Here is a 20,928-nt window from a genome sequence, read left to right on the forward strand (position 1 = left end):
TTATTTTTTAAATAACTAAACAAACACACTTTTAACATGTAAGCATCCCGCTTTCACTAGTATTAAGATCGCGCTCACGAACACTACTTCGTATGTCCTGTTCGTGCGATCTGCAACTGACACACCAATAGACATAATTAAATAGGCTAAGAATGAAACGGAATGAATGTTTTGAGTAGCACTAATATCCCGACTTTTGACTAAGGGCAACGCTAAGAAATAAAAAATTATTATAGAAATAGTTTTCACGTCTTTATTCTTTTGATCTAATTTTATGACTAAATGTAAGTGACAAAAATCTTTCTTATACTGTCCTTTTGTTTACATTATTTCTGGAGCGAGATCGCCATGATCGCCTACGATATTGATTGTATACAGCTAGCGGAAGTGGATTGTGTACAGGTGGCCTGAAAACATGATTCGGCGACTTCGTCGACTTACAGGTCTCACAGTCATTAATGTATGCTTTTATGTCATGTCGATGCCAAAACAAGAGGTAATGCTATAGTCGAGTTCTCTGACGACTATCAGATACCCGTTACTCAGTTAGTGTGAATGCGAACGCGAAATTTCATCATTTTTCTGGGAATAAAATAAGAAAAAATTTATGATTTTTTGTATTGGCATAAGTATTTTGAAAAGATAAAGCCTAAATAAATAAATTTAAATGAAGTTGGAGCCTAGGAGTAGTGAACAAATTATCACGAAAGAAAGGGGCAGACTAATTCGTGGTAGAAGGTTCGTTTTATTCCGTAAGAATTCATGGTTATAACAATTGAAACTAACTTAACTCTAGCTCACCGCAGTGTGTCCTCCAGACTTTCGCACGACATTGAAAATGTTAAGTTTTTCCGGCTGTTCACGCCGGAAGGGCGCAAACAGTTGAGCGGCAGTGTAAGCGGCCAATGCTTGCACTCAAAGCTCCTCCACGGCTCGCAAGCACCGCTGCTCGCGCTCTCCTTCTCTCCTCTCGCTCTCCTCCCTTTCCGCAAGGTATTCACCTCTCCGCGGTCCCGCGGTATTTCCACTGTTAGTGTTAAGGCAGTCTTAAGTTACAAGTGCGCGAATAAAGTACGGAATTTTCGTGAAGTCGATCCCGAGTGTTTCATTTCAGGGAGAATCAGCAGCAGCCGCAGCAACTACAACCACGGCAATTTTCCGCCCACTCCATTTCATGGTCCTTCGAGCCGGATGAGCTCTGATCCTGCCAGCGCTCCTTGCGGAAAATTCAAGATAAGTACGACTTTAAATCCTATTCCGTCCGTGGTCGCCATTTTCGTTTTTTCCAACGGCGTTTATTCTTTCCGTCCATCCGTATCAAGTGAAAATTGAAAATATATAAGTACATGCGCCCAGCCACCGTGATTACTTTTTTTTTAAGTGCATAAACAAGCACTTTGCCAATACCGGCCCCCTAATTCGTCTCACGGTGCTCCGCTGATATCCAAGCGCATGTACATATATATATATATACACTGTCCAAAATTCACTGTTATCGTCCGCTGCTAAACTGCTGTTTTTTTTTGTGCCTCAATAAAATATACAACCCAATACAAATACAACAATACAATACAATATACAAATTTAATTAAATTCAATTAAATATACACATACATATAATCACCAAAAATTTCACATACACACAAATATACATAGCCATATACATACATTACGACATATCCATTGTCATACATAGATTCCAACGATATTCACATACACACAGTCGCGACTTACACAGACTTGCCAAGTGCAAGTTCTTTCGTCTCCTCTTTGTTCGTTATTGCCCTGACAAAAAAACCAGCGCATAGCGACGAGAGAATACCCTATTGTCGAGACATAAAATAAAATAAATAAGTCCGACGATAAAATTTAAAAATAAATAATTTAATAAAAACAAAAAAAGGAAAGAAACGATTGTTTTAATTATTATTATTATTGATTATTATTTAATAATTATTTAACCCAAATAATAATTTTTTTTTACAAGCTATTTCTGGCTCCCATTTCTGGTTCCTAAATTAAAATAATAAAATTGTGGTCCTAAATCCGGTAGCTATTTTTATAAATTTAAACTTGAATTTTCTAGCTATTTTCCATATATTAGCTATTGTTTTTCGGGATTTCCAGTCGGTAGCGATTTTTATAAATCCTTGGCTATTATCCAGACTCCAGCTGGTAGCTATTTTTTAGCTATTTTTCCAGAAATTGCAATTTATAGCTTTTTTTTATAAATTTGAGCTACTGTTTTTTCTAGACTCCAATATAGCTATATCTTCTTGTGCACTTCACTCTAGCTGTTGCTTTTTGTGAATCCTCCTAGCTATTTTTTCACACTGAGTTTTAGCTATATGAAATCCGGTAGCTATTTTTTATAAATTCAAGTTTATAGCTATTTTCTATATTAGCTATTCTTTTTCGGGATTTCCAGTCGGTAGCGATTTTTATAAATCCTTGGCTATTATCCAGACTCCAGCTGGTAGCTATTTTTTAGCTATTTTTCCAGAAATTGCAGTTTATAGTCTTTTCTAGCTATTTTCCATATATTAGCTATTGTTTTTCGGGATTTCCAGTCGGTAGCGATTTTTATAAATCCTTGGCTATTATCCAGACTCCAGCTGGTAGCTATTTTTTAGCTATTTTTCCAGAAATTGCAATTTATAGCTTTTTTTATAAATTTGAGCTACTGTTTTTTCTAGACTCCAATATAGCTATATCTTCTTGTGGACTTCACTCTAGCTGTTGCCTTTTGTGAATCCTCCTAGCTATTTTTTCACACTGAGTTTTAGCTATATGTTATCCGGTAGCTATTTTTTATAAATTCAAGTTTATAGCTATTTTCTATATTAGCTATTCTTTTTCGGGATTTCCAGTCGGTAGCGATTTTTATAAATCCTTGGCTATTATCCAGACTCCAGCTGGTAGCTATTTTTAGCTATTTTTCCAGAAATTGCAGTTTATAGTCTTTTTTATAAATTTGAGCTACTGTTTTTTCTAGACTCCAATATAGCTATATCTGCTTGTGGACTTCACTCTAGCTGTTGCTTTTTTGTGAATCCTCCTAGCTATTTTTTCACACTGAGTTTTAGCTATATGAAATCCGGTAGCTATTTTTTATAAATTCAAGTTTATAGCTATTTTCTATATTAGCTATTCTTTTTCGGAATTTCCAGTCGGTAGCGATTTTTATAAATCCTTGGCTATTATCCAGACTCCAGCTGGTAGCTATTTTTTTAGCTATTTTTTCAGAAATTGCAATAAACTGAATTTTAGCTATATTGTACTTCATTTAAGCTTATTTCCAGTTGATTTAAGATCGATTGGGGCCTTATTTCAAAAAAATTGGGATTTTTTTTCCTTCGTGCTCCAATCTCCAGATCCCAATTGCAACTTTCTCCCGAATTCCGACGGGATCCTTTGTCCATCCAGATTTGGATGCCCTCTGGGTCTGGTTCCTTTTCAATTCCACATTTTTTGCGGCGTGCAGGCCTTCTTGACTTTCTTCTCCTAGGGCATAGCTGAGCATGCCCCTAGAGGGAGACAAGAAAAAGACACCCGCACCTGGAAAAGAACAAAAGTTCAACCCGCAATCTCCGCTATCCACTCGCGGTAGGCCAGCACCCAAGTCCGTTAGTCCCAGGGTCAAAACCGCGACTCCCACTCCGAAACCAAAGGTTGTGCTATCGACCAGTTCGAAGACAACTCCTAGGTTGGTCATTTCCCGACCAGTGACGCGAGCGTCTAGTGAGTATTCTCTATCGAGAAAATCCGAGAGTCCCTCCGCTGTCGGGACTGATTTCCTCCGCGTCACACGCTCTAACACAAAGAAAATGGCATCCTCTGAGCAGCCAACGCCCGCAAACGCAGCGTTGCATAAATTCATCGCCGTCAGCGATCGCGTAAGCCTTTTCGAAGCGAAGATCAACACTCCTGATCAAGCCTCTCCGTCCCTACACACGTTACAAGTCCGTCTGCAACAGGTGCGAGCCTTATGGGACAAAGTGGAAAGAGAGTACGAAACATGCTCTGACCTAATGGCCCAAGAAGGATCCCTCGACACAGTGCCTATTCTCCAGGCCAAATATGACTACTGCTACTCAGTATACGAGTCATGTGCAGCACAAATTGGCGAAACAATCGACAGAGCAACGCCTCAAGTCGCGCAAGCACCCTCTCAGCCGCTAATTGCGTCCGGCTGCCGCTTACCTCCATGCGACACGGAAGTCTTCGATGGCGACTACCTCCGATGGCCCACTTTCCGGGACCTATTCACGGCAATTTACGTAAACAACCCCAGGTTGACTCCGGTCGAGAAGCTATTCCACCTCCTTACCAAAACAAGTGGCGAAGCAAAAGCCATCGTGGCGAAATCTCCTCTCACGAATGATGGTTTTGCTTCGGCTTGGGAGGCGCTTCGAGATCGGTTCCAAAATAAGCGACTTTTAGTCAACAGCCAGCTCAAGCTTCTTTTTAACTTGAGTTCAATTTCGCAGGAATCTGGTCATGCTTTAAAAGAGCTACAATCCACGATTCAGGGGTGTTTAACAGCACTGGCGCATTCCCAGGTATCCACAGAAAACTGGGATTGTCTCTTGGTTTTCCTTTTCGCGAGCAAACTGCCCAAGCAGACCCTGTCCTTATGGGAACAGTCGCTAACTGCCAAATCCGAGATCCCAGCTTGGGAAGAAATGAATGCCTTCCTGAGCGAAAGGTATCGGACATTGGAAGCCATCGAAGATATGAAACCGACTCAGGCGGTTCCAAAAAGGCTTCAATCCTTCGAGACAAAGGTCAGCACCAAACAGAAAGGGTGTGACTTATGTTCTAAGGAGAACCATCCGGTACGATTGTGCCCGCGTTTTCTTCAAATGTCTGTTGACTCGCGCTCCGGATATATAAAAAAGAAGCAGCTATGTCTGAATTGTTTTGCCAGAGGTCACCAGCTACGTGACTGCACAAGCACACACAGCTGCTTTACATGTAAGGGCAGGCACCATACGCTGCTGCATCGCAGCCCCCCAAATTCCGAAAATGCGAGTTCCTCAACCTCGCCCCCTACACAGCAACTTCCGAGACCCTCTAGCAGAAATGCATCGGCAAGCACCTCAGCGGTGCAAACTTTCTTCGCGTCCGGCACTTCAGCCGTCCTACTGAGCACAGCGATGATTGACGTGTGCCATTTGGGGACGAACTACCGAGCCCGAGCCTTAATCGACTCGGGATCCGAGGCGACGTTCATTTCAGAACGCCTGTTCAACCTTATCAAGTTGCCATTCCGCAACACCCAGACCCGGGTTAAATCAGTCAGTCTCCGCGAAATCCTCGAAGCTGTGTCACCTACTAAGCCAGGTCTACAGTTAGACACTGAAGCGTACGTCCTTCCGGAGCTCTCAGGCAAACTGCCCTCCTATCCGATCCCTCGGAATTCTTTGAAGGACCTGCCCGCACTCCGCTGGGCAGATCCTACCTTTTTTGAGAGCTCTCAAATTGATGTACTGATCGGGGCTGACATTCTACCATCCATAATGATGGATGGCACCCGACAAAATATTTGCGGCTCGCTCCTGGGCCAAGAAACTATTTTCGGGTGGGTGCTAACGGGGCCGATTTCCAAGGGTAAGCCGAAACGGGTCGCATCCTTCACGACCCAGGTGCACCAAACAGGCGACCCTGATTCGCCCGAGATAAAGGGCGAAGCCAAGTCGATAATAAATCGATGGCAACACCTCAAGGCACAACATCAGCAGTTTAGTGCACGGTGGAAAGAGGAGTATCTCAAAGAACTCCATAAACGAAGCAAATGGCAATTTCCGACCAGGAACCTACAAGCCGACGATATGGTAGTTGTCAAGGAGGACAATCTACCACCGAACGAATGGCGGCTCGGTAGAATTGTTTCTGCCTTTCCAGGAGCCGACGATCGCATTCGAGTCGTTGAGATCCGTACGTCTCGCGGCACCATAAAACGCCCTGTCCACAAAGTAATTCTGCTACCGATGGAGGACAAAGAGTCCCCCGTTCCTAGGGATTAGGGCACTTCCCCCATTCCGGGGCCCAAATAGTAGTCGGCTCACACTAAGCTTTTTCATTTCTTTATTGGCAGACTTACTCACTTCCTCCAATAATGGCTCCTCGTCCTCGTGCCACCCAGTCGTTGGAGAGCAGACGTACTCGAGGTATTAAATCCTACCGCTGCCGAGTCTGCTCTGGAATCCATTCTCTTCGAAAGTGCACGAGGTTCCACAAACTGAGCGCTGAAAAGCGCCTTCGGGCAGTACTTATTAATAAGTACTGCTCGAACTGCCTCGCCCATCAGCACTCAGGAGGAGACTGTCGCAGCCAAGAGGGATGCAAGAAGTGTGGAGGAGACCACCACACCCTACTCCACATGCACGAGGTCCTCCCCGCTCCGAACCCGGCAGCGCTACCAGCTCCGACGCGCAGAGAGCGCCATCCCGCTGCACCTCGTCCGGTCCGGATTTCCCGCACTCCGCCACCAGTCGCCAACAATCGCCCGCGTCAGCAGCAGCAGAAGGCTGTCCCCATACTGCCTACAGCCATCGTCGTGCTGGACACGGGCTCGAAGACCTTCGAGACCGGGGCCATGATCGACCCATGCATGCCGGTGAGCAGCATCGACCGGTCGTTAGCGGCTGCGTTCCAGCTGCCCATCACTCGGCTGGGAGGCAACGAGGTCTGCTCGGTGACACTCCGGTCCCGAACAAGCACCTTCCGACTCAACGTCGTCCTGAAGATCGAACCCAGCCTAAGGATCCGGACACCCATCCGAGCTCTGAGCGACGCCGCCAGGGCCAAGTTTGACGGTGTTCGTCTCGCGGACGAGCGCTTCCACCGGCCGGCCTCCATCTCCCTCGTGTTGGGATCAGATGTATATGCCAATTTGATCCAACCGGGGTTCCTAAAAATTGATGATGGGTTGCCCGTCGCGCAGAACACGGTGTTCGGATGGACCGTTTCTGGAACGTGCACGAAATGAAGAGGCCGATCCTGCTGTCTAGCCGGACAGGGATACCTTTGCCTACGCAAGGGGGGGGGGAGAATGTTCACGCCGGAAGGGCGCAAACAGTTGAGCGGCAGTGTAAGCGGCCAATGCTTGCACTCAAAGCTCCTCCACGGCTCGCAAGCACCGCTGCTCGCGCTCTCCTTCTCTCCTCTCGCTCTCCTCCCTTTCCGCAAGGTATTCACCTCTCCGCGGTCCCGCGGTATTTCCACTGTTAGTGTTAAGGCAGTCTTAAGTTACAAGTGCGCGAATAAAGTACGGAATTTTCGTGAAGTCGATCCCGAGTGTTTCATTTCAGGGAGAATCAGCAGCAGCCGCAGCAACTACAACAACGGCAATTTTCCGACCACTCCATTTCACCGGCTAACACTGCGATGGCGAAAAACAGAGGTCCTGCACACATTTAGCTTACGAACTGTTAAACTGGTTCACAATATAAATTCACTTAAAAATACTGACTAACGAATCAAATTTTCGATCCGCGACATCCCCGACCCCGTAAAGAACATCTTCACTCAAATCCAGAATTGCAAGTTTGAAGACGGGTCGAATTATTGTAATCGATAGGCCATTGTCGTTCACACGAAGCTTACTGCGTCTGACGACTCCGTCAGCTCCGCTGTAGACCTCCTCCACGATACCCTTGCACAAAGGTAAGGGCCAAGGCAGGATCGCAGACGAAGACTAGTCACTCTTTGGCACCACTTTTGCCGGCAAACATGCGTAGGTAGATAATTCTTCAATGTTCTGGCGATCTACATACAAGGTTTCTTAGCCTAAGTCGAGGAGCAGCGCTGCCGGCATATCCTTATCGCCGAGCGACGGTGCTGGAGGAGGAGTGCTATAGGCACACATATTAGCGATCAGCGCTTGGCCAGCGTGAGTACTTCTGATCATGCAATTAGGTATGTTAGCCCTCAACATACGCTTGGGCTGGACTGTTTATGTACACATTGCAACAGAGTGCTACAATGTGCTTGTATATTATGAATACATATAGGTACAGTGGTTAACCGATATGTGTGCATACTCCTCCTTTTGAAAAATAACGTAATATTATGAAGTTATTTTAAAGGTAGTTTATACATTATTTAAAATTGTGTTATGATTGTTTTTAAGTACATTTATGTAGTGAGAATTTTTAAGTAAAACCTCAAAAAGAAAAATATATTTTTTTTTATTATTATTTTTATTTTTATGCCTATGTATGATCATACTATAAATATTTACGACGTCGCAATTTTTAATCTGTCTTTATGAACAGTTTGCTTTTTATTTTTATTATTAGTTATTATAACGTTATTATTTTCTCCTATTTCCGTTACTTTATACGGACCTGTATATTTGGAGTCTAACTTATGACCTGTTTCGTTTTTTAATAGAACTTTATCTCCTACTAATACCATATATCTAAGTCCCTTACTCTCTGATCATAAAGTTTCTTATTTTTTTCTTTATGTTCATCTATCATAATTCTAGCTCTTTTATAGGCTACTTCTAATCTATATTTCTTTTCCTTAGCATAATCATCTACATTATATATGGGTTCTATATTAGTTATGCTATTAAAATGATTTGCATTTATTTGTTTTACCAAAGACAAGTTCGTATGGACAATAGTTATGTGCTATTGATGGGGTTGTGTTAAAACAGTATACGAAATGTTTAAGCCATACATACGTCCCAATCAGTTTTATCAACCGATATGTATGAACGTATATACTCATTGAAAGTTCGGTGACTTCTTTCGACTGTTCCAACTGTCTGGTAATGGTGTGCAGTTCATGTTATATTTTTTATTTTAAGATATTTGCACAAGTCACATTTGCACATTTGCACATTTATAACTGAATTATTATATTCTGTTCCCATGTCCGTAATGAACGTCTTCATTGGACGGTACTTTAGAATAAAAGATTCATAAATTGCTTTAGCGACAGTATTTGCGGTTTTGTTTGCAACTGGTATGGCATCTAGATATTTAGTTAAATCACATATTAGTGTGATTGCATATTCATTGCCATTTCCTGATTTTGGTAGCCGGGTTGAGTAGCGCTACTCTCAATGAATTTAATATTTTATTGCCCATTATTTTGAAATTATCACTTGAAACATGTTCAAAGATATTTTCCCACGGTGCCACTTTGAGTTGGCTGATTTTATTTATACCGGCTTGCATTTCAAGCCTTTGGAAAAAATGACATAAATCTAGTATTCTATTAGTATATAAATCGCTAACATCATATCTTGCAATAATTTTCTTACCATGTTTAAAGAAACATATCATATTTTTTATATGCAAGGTCACTACTTTACGTAATTCGTCATTTTTGATGACTTCATATACGTTGGGCTTTGAAGCTTTTTCTATAGATTGCTTAGGCAATTCTATTTCTTTATCTCCTGCGCAGGATATTAGTCTACTTTGATATCTTGTAGTGACTTTCTTTATATATCTGGTTATTTCTTGTAGTTCTTTGATGGTTATTCTTAATAACGCATCAGCTACATAGTTGTCTTTTCCCTTTAGATACTCAACTGTAAAATTATACTCCTCTAATTCAAGTCTCATACGAGTTAGTTTAGAGCTCGGATTTATCATAGAGAACAGGTATGTAAGTGGTCTGTGGTCTGTTTTGACAGTGAAATGTCTACCATAAATATATGGTCTGAAATGAGTTATTGCCCAATGAATTGCTGCCAATTCTTGTTCTGTTGTGCTTTTATTACTTTCACCCTAGTTAAACGCTCTTGATGCATATGCCACTGGAAGTTGGAGACCTTTTTTGCATTGAGTTAACACTGCTCCACAAGCTTGCTTACGTGCATCCGTTATTATGCAAAATTCTTTGCTGAAATTTGGGTATTGTAATAAATTGGGATTAACTAGTGCCGATTTGAGATGTTCGAAGGCATGCTGGCATTCAGCTGTCCATTCGAATTTTACATCTTTTTTACATAATCTTGTTATGTGACGAGAATATTCGGCAAAATTTTGGATAAAACGTCTATAGTAATTGCAAAATGCAATAAATCGTCTAGCACTGTCCGCATCGTGTGGGAATGGATAATTTTTGATGACGTCATATTTTTTGTCATCTGGCAAGATTCCTTTATCTGTGCATTTGTGTCCCAAAAATGTGACTTCATGCTTTAAAAATGAATATTTTTCTGGATTTAGCTTTAGGTTGTATTTCCTGCATTTCTCAAAAACATCAGTCAAGTTTTTAACCATATGTTTTTCGGAACAACCATAAATCATCCATATACAGGAATGCTTGAGAAGGTTCAAGTCCAGAGAAAGCTATAGTCATCACTCTCTGAAAAGAATTCGGTGCTATTTTTAAACCGAATGGTAATCGCGTGAAGCGATATGAGCCATTGCTCGTTGAAAAAGACGTTACATTGACATTAAGTCTAGGCATGAAAAATATTTTGCTCTACCTAGTTGATCTAAAATATCATCAATTCCAGGGAGTGGGAATTTATCGGACAACAATTTTTTATTAATTTGACGATAGTCAATTACTAATCGCCATTTTTTCTTGTCAGAACCAGGAAGAGATTTCTTTGGAACTAACAAAAGTGGGCTGTTATGTGGGGACACAGACGGTTCGACTATTTTGTTATTAATTAATTTTTCTACCTGTACTTGAATTTCGTCAAGTTGACTATGAGGATTTCTATAATTTTTAATATATACTGGTTCATCATCTGTCAATCTTAGCTTTTGTTTGTAAAAATTATTTGTTGTGATTGATTCGGTTTCAAGTCCGAATACATCGCTATACTTGGTGCATAAATCTGTTAGTGTAGATTTGAATTGTGGTGGAAAATTTTGTGTTAATTGAGACACGACAGTTTTTTCTTTTGCTTCAGGATTGGTTTGAACTATGTCATAGTTCGAAAGCGATTCATATTGTAGATCTTTTATATTTACTATTTGATCTTTATTATTTGTATTCAGCAATCGGACAAATGCATTTTTGGTTGTTGCAACTGTGTTTGCAACATAAATGCCTTTTTGAATTTCCTGGTTTTTTATTAAAACACTATCTTCATTTGAGGATAGTTGTATTTTTCGGACAACCTGGGATCTTGCTGGTAGAAGTATTGAGTTATTACCAGAGCTGTATGTTATTGGAACGTATATTGGGAAATTCAAATTAGTTGGTCTCATCTTGAGCCAATCTTCTGTTTGATTAAAATCTAATTGACAATTGAATTTCTTTATGAAATCAATTCCTAATATTCCATCACATGGGATTAAGAAATGTGAATCTACTATATGAAAATCGTGTGGAATTATGTAATTGCCTGTCTGTATCTCAATTGAAGTTAATCCTTTGGATTGAATTAATTCTTGTCCTATTCCTTGAATATTAATTTTATTGTTGCCTTGGATATCAATAAAGATATCAGAATTTTCTTTTAGAAGAGAAATATCTGCACCTGTGTCTATTAAAAAGACAAGTTTTTTATTTGTTTCTACATTGACAAAATTAACAAATATGTTTTGGCTAAGATTAATTGTGTGAACCTTGTATCTATTTATTGTTGAGCAGCTAAAGGGTGTTCGGAGTTTCCCGACTTATTTTGGGCTACTCTTACATATCCTTGATTATAGTTATTTTGGCCTCGGTTCGAGTTGCCACGGCCTCTAAAGTTTCTTCTATTATTATTATTACTGGTATTGTTATAACGATGACCGCCTCTGTAATTAGGGCGGCCCCTTGTGTTATAACGACCGCGGTGTGTACCGCGCTGAGTCTGATTTTGGTAGTACAGAACAGCGGTGGAATGTCCAGTTGCTTCTGTGCAACTGTCTATAAAGTTAGATATGGAATCGTTCATGCTGTTGAACGTGCCTGCTTGCATGATAACTTTTACCTTATCAATCGAGCAATTCGTCGTCATTGCTTTGACGGCTTGTGTCGTGCTGTATTTGTTTGCAAGTTCTGGTTTCAAACCATCACTAATATAAGCACCTTCTAGAGCTTTTGTTAATTGCTTCACTGGTGTAGAGGTTGGCTGTTTTGTTCTTTTGCTGCAGATTTAGTAATTTTGCAGAGAGTACCTCAACAGATTCCCCCTTTACTGTTCGCGAGAGTTTATCTTTAATTTCCTGTATAGTATTTTCCGTGCTAATGAGATTCCTAGCATGACCTTTTAGTTTGGTCTTAATGACATTGACTGCTAAAGTCTCATGTTCTCCTTTTATCGAATCTAACAAGTTCAGAGCGTCTTTGAAACTCTGTAGGTTTTCTGCTTTGCCGTCGTACTCAAATAATAGAGACGAGGATGTTTTTAGGAACTCTACTACTGATTGTGCCATCTTGTTTACTATTTTACTTTCTGTTGGCTTACTATTTCTTTCCTCAGCAATTACGTCTAGTAATAGTTTAGCTGGGAAATTTAATGTATGATATTTGGAACCAGTACTTGTAACTTGTGCCTTTATGAACAGATTACTCTTTTAATCGAGATATTATATCTTTTACTTGTGTCTGTTGTAACGAAGATAATTTCGTATTGTGGTCAAGTATTATGACACGGACCTCGTTATATTTTCCTAATAGTGTCTCTAAATGTTTTATCTTTGTATCGTTACTTATTGGTGCACTCTTATTGAGGCACTTAAACGATCTATCAAAGTCTTCACGCAGTTTCTTGATTTTAGCTATTATATTTAGCCAATCCATCAAGTTAGGAACTGGGATGTTAATAAAAAGATTTATTTAATTATATTTTATATTTTGTTTTCATATTTATTTATATGTTCATAACTAGGCTTTTTTTTTTGTTTTCTTTTTGAAGCTTTTGACATAGCAGTTTTATGCTTGCTTACTAGGGTTAAAAATTTTTTTTTCGCTTTATTTATTGCCTTTCAGCTATCGAACCCTGTCCAAGTCATTAGCTCTGCTTATATATCTTTTCTTAAGGCATTTACTATGCATTTTGTATAGTTTATAACATATAATTATCAACATAATTATTGTTATAATAATTAAACAAATTATTATGTAATCCAGGTTTAAAGGCACAACTTCGATCTTGTTGATTACTTTGACAGTGGAGTCGACTGACTTAACATCTACTAGACCCATGTTTGAAAAGAGGTTTTCTCCTAATACAGTTTTTTCTGAATATATTGGGTCTGGATATACTTTACTTATAGAGTTGTCAAATGACATTTACTTATTTTTTATTTATTGATTTTGTTTTTGATTCGCTTTTTTTTTTAAATTTTAAAATATCTTTTTTTTTTTTTTTTTTTGTTAAGACGCCTTGCGGCGGTGAGAAATTCAAAATTAATTCATCCATATGAATTTACAGGTTTTCTACCTAAATTTTCGTTTGGCTTTACAGGCCGAACTTCTCATCGGGCAGAAAAGGTTCCGCTCAATGTTACAATTGGTTTTTATAATTATTATAAAAATATATGCATCGCTGTGCAATCAGAAAAAAATTTTCACACAGTGCTATTAAAAAAAAATGTTGCGCTCTTTGAAGCGCTGTCGGTTCCCTCTTGTCAGTTGTTGTTGGAGATAGCGCACCACAGTGTGAATACTATTCCCGCGTTGACGTAGTGGGCGGGCTGCACACCACGTTATCCTGTGTCAGCTGGGCGTCGCCGGAGCGGGCTGCTCACCACGTTGATGATAATGTCCTCTTATTAGGGTTGCGTGCCGGTGTTGCCATGACTGCAAGTACGTTCACAATGGTGTGAACAATGGTCCCTCGCAGTCGTTCGGGCAGATTTTCTTAAATTCCGGCATGCTTTTTGGCTGGGTAGGTTGAATTTTATTACTATTTGTAAAGGATTTTATTTCTTTTAGTGAGTGAGCGGGTGTGGTTGGGTTTGTTTCCTTAAGATATTTGACATAGTGGTCTAGCTCGGCTTGTAGTTTTTGAGCTTTCGAACATACTGGCGGTGGAGTATTCGTATATAATCACACTCACACTCTACTCACTCAGATCATTGTTTCTCCGCAATTGCCACCGGTTTTTAGTTTTAAATTTACTTTTTAATGATTTCGAGGAGCAGGGAAGGTCCCGCTACATTCGAAGTTAATTCGTCAATGTTCTGGCGATCTACATACAAAGGTTTCTTAGCCTAAGTCGAGGAGCAGCGCTGCCGGCATATCCTTGTCGCCGAGCGACGGTGCTGGAGGAGGAGTGCCATAGGCACACATATTAGCGATCAGCGCTTGGCCAGCGTGAGTACTGATGATCATGCAATTAGGTATGTTAGCCCTCAACATACGCTTGGGCTGGACTGTTTATGTACACATTGCAACAGAGTGCTACAATGTGCTTGTATATTATGAATACATATAGGTACAGTGGTTAACCGATATGTGTGCATACTACACCTCCTCCGAGTTGTGGCAGCGAATCTGCGCTAATTTGTCTTCTTTCCGAACTAAGAAACCCCTCCTAGGAGATCAGGGTACTCCTCCAGCCGAAGTTTTAGGTTATATTTTCCCTTGCTTCTTCTTAGTGAGCCTCCTTAAATCCTCAAGAGTCTAATACTTGGAGCACCATCTGTGAAAACGAACTAATTTTTTTTTTTTTTTTTTTTAATTTTTTTGTTATTTATTGAATCTTCCCTTTGTGTTAAGAGACTAACAATAAGTGTTCAAATCTTAATCTAACTTAATTAACTTTCACTTAGTGATAGTTTTTTTTTTTTTTTTCATTAATGCCCTAATAAGTTTATTGCTGGGCTGGGAGGTCGTTGCGGTGCAGCCGGCTTTGACTGCATACTCGGATTAGTTTTCTTGCGAGGGGATTTGTATGGGTGGTCAGCTTTTCGTTATACTTCGTTTTTTTCTCAGCTATTACTTCGATTACTAATTTGATTTTTAGGTCTCTGTGTATGTTTTCGTTTCGAAGGTACCACGGCGCTCCAGTGATAATTCTCAGAATTCTTGACTGTGCTCGCTGAATAATGTCTATGTTACTTCTGGATGCGTTGCCCCACAGCTCGGAGCCATAAGTCCAGATAGGTTTTAAGACGGAGTTGTATAGAAGAGCTTTGAACTCCAGACTAAGTGGAGAGCGAGCATTTATGAGCCAGTGGAGGTTCCTTGCTTTAAGTTTAAGATGTTTCGATTTGGCTTCTATATGTTTGCGCCAAGTGAGCCGCCTGTCCAGATGAACTCCCAGATATGTTACCTCGTCGGCTTGTGGAATGCATATGTTATTCAAGACCAGTGGTGGGCATGTTTGTTTGTTTAAGGTAAAGGTAACCTGCTTGCATTTTTGAACATTTATTGAAATTCTCCAGTCGGCAAGCCATCGTTCTACAGATGTTAAGTGTCGGGATAGGAGTGCCGTGGCTTTTATTGGGCATTTCGAGCGACTGAGTATCGCGGTATCATCAGCGAACGTGGAGGTTGTTAGATTGTAGTCTATGGGGAAATCCGCCGTATACAGGGTGTATAAGATTGGACCCAGTACACTGCCTTGCGGCACTCCAGCTTCGATTGCGCAATCGCGTGAAGTGCTTGTATCGCATCTTATTGCAAACACTCTGTTATATAGGTATGACTTCAGTAGCTTATGTGTGTTTTGGGGCAACAGCTTGATTATTTTAAACAAAAGTCCATCGAGCCACACTCTGTCAAATGCCTGCGCGACGTCTAGAAAAATGGCTGTGCAGTATTCTCGATGTTCAAAAGCAGTACGAATTTCTGACGTGATTCGGTTGACCTGTTCGATGGTTCCATGTTTTTCTCTAAAGCCAAATTGATGTGTTGGAAGTGTGTTGTTTATTCTAAGATGAGGGCTAATCCGAAGGAGTAGCATTTTTTCAAACAGCTTTGAAAGACATGTTAGTAAGCTTATCGGTCTATATGATGATGGCTGCGTTTTATCTTTTCCTGGCTTTGGAATCATTACTATGGTCGACTTTTTCCATTTTTGAGGGAAGTATCCAAGCTTGGCGATTGCGTTGAACAACAGGCAGATGTGAAGAATAGCACACTTTGGGAGTTCAATGAGCATTCTTGGAGTTATTAGGTCGTAGCCAGGCGATTTTCTTGGGTTCAGTTGCTCTTTGATAACCTTTGCTAGTTCACATGGTCGGAATTCAAAGGGTTCTTGAGGATCTAGATTGGCTGCTATTAAAGGAGGGAGAATAAATGTGTTGGTAGAGGGATTTGGTCGGAATACATTTTGTAAATGGTCAGCGAAAGCACTGGCTCTTTCTTCATCACTTCGAAACCAGGTGCCAGAGGGACTTCGGAGTGGCATAATTGGCGCTATTGGAGTCTTTAGGTTTCTGTGAGCTCTCCAAAGAGGGTACTTAGTGCTGGTGGGAGAGAGTTGCTCGATATATGAACGTTGGCTGTTTTTTTCCTCTTGTTTGAGAGCATTGGTAAGCCTGCGTGTGGCTATCTTAAGCATGTGCTTAGTAATTGGTGATCTATTAGACTGCCAATCCCTTCGTAGGCGTCGTTTATCTAATACCAGCCGCTCGATTTCGCGATTAGTTTTGATGTAGTTTGGTTTTGCATACGTCACTGGCGGGGTTGAAGCCTTTGCAGCCGAAACTAAAATGTTTTCAAGAGTTTCCGTTGACTTGTCTATATCCTCCTTTGTAGATAATGCCGTCGTTAGTTCTATGTGTGAACAGACATACTTTTGATACCTTGGCCAGTTTGTTCTAAAATTTGTGAGTCTATACGGTGGGTCGACGATGTGGGGGCGAGTTAGCATATTTAGAAAAACAGGTGAGTGATCTGATGATAAATCTGCTAGTGCTTCGGCGGTGACCATGTTGCGGGGGACATGTTTAGTAATTGCAAAATCGATCAGGTCTGGGATTTTTCTTGGGTCTGCTGGCCAGTATGTAGGCTTACCCGGGGATACATAGTCTAGCTTGTTTTCTGGCTTCGTAAGCGCATTGTACAATTGCTTACCCTTTGGCGACACAAGTCGAGATCCCCAATGGGTGTGCTTGGCGTTATAGTCACCCGCTGCGATGAACCTGTCACCTAGTGTGTTAAAGAATTCCATGAATTGATCCTCAGAGATTGGAAAGCGCGGTGGGCAGTAGACTGCGGCTAGAGTCGTTGAACCATTGTTGAGTTGTAAGGCTATGGACGTAGATTGTAAGTAGTTTTTGTCAAAATTGTTTAAGTGGTGGTGTTTTATGCGATTTCTGATGAGTATTCCAGTGCCTCCATGAGCTTTACCATCTGGATGATTAACGAACTAATTAAAATCCTTTTTGTGCATAACTATATTCGCTCATGCTAGGTGGAAAAGCAGTCATACTTGAAATGTGATCGAGGACAATAAATATTCCTATATTGCCACTTCTAGACCGTGAATACCGTCCAAGAAAATCAATGAAAATTCACAGTTTTTGGCGCTTTGCCTAATGGTGGGCTGAGAACATGATTCGGAGACTTCGTCAACTTACAGGTCTCACAGTCATTAATATATGCTTTTATGTCATGTCGATGCCAAAACAAGAGAGAATGCTATAATCGAGTTCCCCTACTATCAGTTACCCGTTACTCAGTTAGTGTGAATGCGAACGCGAAATTTCATCAGTTCAGATAGATATTGGGGAATAAAATGATAAAAAATTTAAGAATTGTTCAAAAGTGTTTTGGCAAATCGATACAAATTTACACGACTAATAAAATGATGGAACAATATCCAATAATTTTTTTTGTTTAATTCCAATTAATAAAATTTTAAAAAAGAAAAAAAAAAGAAACAATTTTTCAAATATGTGGGCGTGACAGTTTTGGGCGGTTTTAAAGCGTTCGAGTGGGTGTCGATAGAAATTTACAAGACTAATAAAAATGTTGAAAGTATCAACCCGTTTTTGAAAAGTTGTTGTGCAGTTTGTGGGCGTTATGTTATATTATGGCAAAAAATGTTTTTGGCAAATCAATAGAAATTTATAAGACTAATATAAAACCTTGCGCTGCGCCTATGTCTCTAGAATCGGAACCTTCTAGCTTTAAAAGTTCCTGGGATCTCGACGTTCATACGAACAGACGGACAGGGTCAGATCGACTCGGATATTAGTCCTGATCAAGAATAAATTAGTTGTAATAGTTTTTTATTTGAGTCGAATAAATGTCCCGTCAGTTGACTAAGGACAACGCCGAGAAGAATTATTTAACGAAGGTTTTTATTGAACTTCTTTATTCTGATATCAGCTTAAGACTAAAAATCAAATGTAAATTGGATTAAGAAGAAGCCTCAGTATTTTTACAATATTTGTATTTCAGGAGAGCCTCGCTCTTGGATTCTTAAGGTTAGGAAAATATTCAAAGAGAGCAGTCAAATTTGTTTAGGTCAGGCTTCAGGATGTTTACATGAACGGCTAAGTGCCGCTGCCAAAGAATTCTTTATTAGAAACGGATGCTGCGCAGCTGGGATACATTATGGTATAGTTCTTTGAAATAATTGAAGTGGCCGACTTGGACCACCCAAATACGTCACTCCCCTTCCCTTAAATAGAAGCCTATACTTGGGCTGGGATTGATGGATATAGTATGGGAAATGGAGTTTCTTCTATTTCCATTTGTTGTGTTTTGATTTTTTCTTATTTTAAATTTTGTATACAGCACCATAAATGGCTTAAATGATACATATCTTAAATATAAGTACAACAAAGTAGTGCAATTACTACAATGGTCATTAGAATGTAAAGTGTAATATTGTTCTCTGAAATCAATTGAACATTGTCGTTGTGCTTTACAATTTTTATTTTTTTATGTGTTATGTGGTGTGTATAGTGGTGTGAAATCTATTTTTGGTTTTTAAAAGATTTTCACTTAAAATTATACTATTGATTTCTATTTTGCATTGCGTTACTCTTATCATTTTGTTTCCTTCTATATTTATATTATTAATTGAATTTTGGCAATTTTGGTTAAAAAATGGTTTGGGTTAAGATCCAGGTTACAATCTTGTTTGGTTCGATGTATTTTATAATTTATTTCGTGTGCACTGGATTAAAATTAGAAATTGGTTTTAAGTGTTCAATAATATTGGTGACACATTAATTTTTATTTCTTTATTTTCGGCATTATAAACATTATTTTCTTTTTCAAAATATAATTATGTGTCTGTGTAATCTATCTGATAGCCATTGGAGTCCGGATAAGGGAATATTTTAATTGTATTTATTAGCGAAAAGTGAATTTGTATGAGGGATATGATTAATAATTGGTTATCATTATAGTTAATCCAAGTGGATTTTGTAATGTTTAAAATATTTTACACTTACACTTTCAAGTTTGTCATAGTTTAGTAAATTTGGTTTAAACAGTCCGAGTCTGGAAAGCTGAATTTCTATTGCAATCGGTTCGTAGTCTTTGCTCAAAATAGTCAACCACGATATCTATTTAAGTTAAATAGATTTTTAAGCAATTATGTTCTGGCTTATCAGAAAAAATGAGATATTCGTTGTTAGTGGCAATATTATTGGTTTGGATTTGTTGTCCATTAATCGCTGTGATCAGTATAAGCAAAAATGTTATCAGGTCCCAGGTGCCTGAGAAATTGGAAGTTGATTAGGTTTTTTTTGTTTTTTGAATTGTGTTTTGTAGTTGTGCGTAATTCTATTTCTATTAGTGATTTTGTAATGGTCAGGGTATGTCCGTTCTACATTTTTGGTTGGTTTAAATGGATTTTCTAATTTGCCTTCCTGTAGTCGACCTTTTCTGTAGTTAGTATCAATATTAAATTCCTGTCTGTCTTCATTTATTTTATCTATTTTCTTCTCTTTAATTTTTTGAGTGTCTAATATTGGATGCCCAGCGTATAAGAAAATTTGAGCAGGTCCAGTAGTGTCATGTTTAATTTTTTGGTTGTATGTGTAGAGGATTGTTTCTATCTTCCTTAATTTGACTTCTTCATCATCAAATGAATTGATTATACGAATTTTTCATTTATGGTTTTGTGTAATCTTTTGACGTCTCCTACCCCGTTTTTTGCTGTATTGAGCTGTAATTTGATTTCTTCTTCTTCAAGCCATCGCTTGAAAGCTAAACTGGAGAAAGCTCCGTCTCTGTCTGCCTTTAGTAATTTGGGTTTACCTAATTGATTAAAAATGCGCATTAATGCGTCTCTGCATTCTATCCAATCCTTAGTTTTAATTTGCTCAAGTGTAGCGAATTTAGAATAAATATCAATGCAACTAATGTATGTAATGTAATGTTTTCCCTCAGATGAATAAATATTAACTACAAATTTTTCTCGGCAATGTTCCGGTTTAGGTGTGATTTTTAAAAGCATTTTGGTGTTTAAATGTTTTGTTTTAGCCAAATTGCCTATGTTGCATTTATTTGGAAAGAAGTGGTTTTCTTTAAATAATTTTGTAATTTTCTGTGTACCAGGGTGTAAAAGTTTTTCATGTGATTGAAGTATAATTTCGTCACAGAATCCACGTGATGGATATACATTAGAGGAAATAACCTCACAATTGGACAAGCTCGGTTCCATTTGTAATGAATTCGAAAAATTGGGAAATAAAATGGCTATTAAGGATGAGTGCGAAGGCTATATTGATCCATTTAACAACGAAACATACAAAGATAAGTACCTGCAAGCTTACTCTATTTCTATGTGTGCTCTTTGAATAATTTCAAAATCTACATCGCTCTCAATATAAATGGTAATGTTTGTATGGATAAAGTGATCGAGTAAAATTTGTTTGGTCTTTTCAAGTGTTATTACATCATATTGAATTGTGGTAATGGAGTTACCGAATATTATTGAATGCTCTACTTTATTTTTATCGGATTGAATAAAGATTATTTGATTTTTTAAATAATTTATTGGTTTTTCTTGTTTAAATTAATAAAGTTGCTATTGTCTTCTTCTGCACTATGTTGAGTAGCTTCACTAATTCACTAATTCTTGATAATGCA

The 20,928-nt window shown here is 39.2% G+C and overlaps 1 long non-coding RNA gene across 2 annotated transcripts; it reads right to left on the reverse strand.

Annotated features, from left to right (window-relative positions):
- Positions 1–239: 239 nt before the first annotated feature.
- LOC117136607 lies at positions 240–942 on the reverse strand. Of its 2 annotated transcripts, none has more exons than XR_004459102.1 (2): positions 802–942; positions 240–582 (listed from the first exon to the last, which is right to left on the reverse strand). It is a non-coding gene; the product is annotated as an uncharacterized LOC117136607 (long non-coding RNA). The 2 variants fall into 2 exon arrangements; XR_004459101.1 differs by having other exon boundaries at positions 787–942.
- Positions 943–20,928: the final 19,986 nt, after the last annotated feature.

This window comes from Drosophila mauritiana, chromosome 2R (genome assembly GCF_004382145.1).
Source record: "Drosophila mauritiana strain mau12 chromosome 2R, ASM438214v1, whole genome shotgun sequence".
Classification (NCBI taxonomy): domain Eukaryota; kingdom Metazoa; phylum Arthropoda; class Insecta; order Diptera; family Drosophilidae; genus Drosophila; species Drosophila mauritiana.